Source organism: Cololabis saira, chromosome 5, assembly GCF_033807715.1.
Source record: "Cololabis saira isolate AMF1-May2022 chromosome 5, fColSai1.1, whole genome shotgun sequence".
Lineage (NCBI taxonomy): Eukaryota > Metazoa > Chordata > Actinopteri > Beloniformes > Belonidae > Cololabis > Cololabis saira.
In genome coordinates this window covers 20,218,060-20,220,742 of record NC_084591.1, presented here as the reverse complement: position 1 = coordinate 20,220,742, position 2,683 = coordinate 20,218,060, and positions in this window count along the sequence as shown.

Genomic DNA, 2,683 nt, shown 5'->3' with positions numbered 1-2,683 from the left:
CAGGACCCTTGCATACAACGTGTTTGTTTCACCAACACACAAAAAAATGTCTTCTTCACAAAGCTTGGCATACAAACTTTTGTACTTTTTCAGGGGAGGTTTTCTGGGTGATGAACAAAAAAAGTCTACCAAAATGAAAACAAGTGTTTCCCAAGTACAGCCAGGGACCCTTTACACCTCAATTCATATTTTAAGTTCACATCAGTCAACTTGCAGACCATCAGAGGCAACATTGTCCGCCAACCGAGGTTTTTAAACACAAACTTCACTATTATTCTACACTCTACCTCACAACCTCCTGAGCTGCATCTCCCTCTGAAGAATGGAAGTGTGTATTCATAAATATGACATTTTACACACACAAGAACAACTCTTCTCATTAAATCTGAGGTCCTTACAGTGGACAAATTTCAATGTTTCACAAAAAGGTAGTAAAGATTAAAGAAGATTCCGAAAAATGTTGCAAACCTTGTATTATTTATAACCTCACATGTTTTTGTTCTTTTTATCTTGTTTAATGATTCTGGCAGTTTCAGACACTATCACTCGAGTCAGCCATCGCTGGTGATCAGTGAATTCCTGCCATTGTGTGGTCGTGTGCTTTATAAAACACACCATTATAGGGCAGTCTAACCATTTTTTTATGCATCATATGATAAACTATATTAAAACCAGTGGAAACTATAAGATGTGCATTTGTGACTTTGTAAATGATCATTAGTTTTGCATTTGTTTTCATAGAAATGAACACCTTAGTTTAGTCTCATGCAGCCTGAGTAGACCTGATCAGAAGTAATAATTCTGAGGGGCTATTATAGTCTAGCCCCTCCATCAGAGGGTCCTCCAGGTAAAGTAGCAAAGTATTTGACATAGTCCCTCGTACAAGGGAAATATTATGAAAAGTTACTTTTTTGTTTTTGACAGCAATTATCTTAATGTCTGAAGTGACTAAAAACCCAAAAGTCCAACACGACACAATTCAGTCACTTTTGAGCCGCCTGAGTCTGAAAATATGTCATTGAGTAAGCTGTTCAGATTTGTAGGGTACTGTGTCACCGCGAAGCTCAAAGCTGGAGCGCTGAGCTGCAAAGATTCCTGTGTTGTGGAGGAGAGGGTTGAAGAGGCCGACTGCACCGTCCTCAGACCAGCGGCTACAACAACTGGACAGGTTTGTTATAGAGGTCTCTGCAGTGCTTTCACCGAAGTATCAGACATCTAAGTCTGACCTCAGGAAGTGCATTCGCAGGGCTAGAGGTGTTTAATCCACTGACGGTAATTAATTTCCCTTTGGGAGATTAGTAAAGTATTTTTAAATTGAATTGAGCTGAATTAGAAGGCGGACGATCTGACAAACGTTCAGGTTCATCTCCAATAAAGTGCATTAATGTGTGTTATCACTTCAGGGCTTCACAAGAGGTTCATATATCATAATGCAAATACATTTTAAGACTTTCAGAAATTTAAGACTTTATTTTCATTGTTAAATGAATGATTTATTCTCTGGACTGTCACAACTTTTATTGTTAGACAGAACAAACAAAACTTAAGATGAGCGCCTGGAACATGATTAAGTGTACATACACGACCTCACACACCCACCTACACACACAAGCACACTCTCACACACATGCACACACACACACACACACACAGGTCCATAGTTAATGTCAGGAGTGCACATGTGCAGCTGCAGCTACATGCAGAAGTCCTGCAGCCCTTAGAGCTGCATGTGCCCAGCTGCATAAGGAATACACAGTGTGTGGCGCCACCTGGTGGCAGAGAGGCTACTAATGCCTAAATACAATAAATCTACGACTAACAATCTAGTCACTATCAGCAATAATGGAATAAAGAGTCGACCTTCACGGCTGCTTTACATGCTGGACATCAGACATCATATGACAAATCAATCAGCAGTAAGTGCTCTTGCTATAAATGTGTATTATTTGGCTGTCAGGTGGTATGGTAGTCATTTCTAGAGGCACACGATGGATGCTCAAGCAGTTAAATAAATAAAATCCACACAAAAGAAAATAAGAGCACAGCACAATCTTTGGTTTTTCAAGCACAGCACTCACTTCATCTTGAATTTTGGTACAAACTACCAACGTTTTCTGTGACCACGATTTCAGGAGAAGACAGTATCATCAAGGGAGGGCACGAAGACATAGACTCCGTCATCGATATTATTATTATTCAAAGAAAACATATCAACCTTCTTTTTTGACACAATGGCAAACAGTAAAATTATTAATAAGGTAATTCAAAAATAAAAGTGTATAAATACTACTATCTATAATACCATGTCTCTTTCATATTTCTTATTTCTTTTCTTTCACAACTGACTGAGCAGTAAACGCACAATTGACAGGTTTTTGCAATTTAGGGGTAAATCCTGCAAGTAAACAGCAATTCATAGTAATAAAAAAAGTCCCACAATCCCTTTGTTTTACAGGGTGAAATCTCTGAAGCTGCTAAAGTGGTCTTAAGTCTATGTGCCAGTTTGTAAAAGTGTCTCTGAAAACTGATGGGCAGGACTTTTTGACACCACAGATGTGATGGGAAAAGGAATAAACAGATTTATTGTATCAAGTATGAACCCGTTGTGCAGCAAGTAACCGCAACCTAATATCACTAACTCTGGTGCACATCTGTAGGGGGACGTTCTAGCCCCTTTCTATTT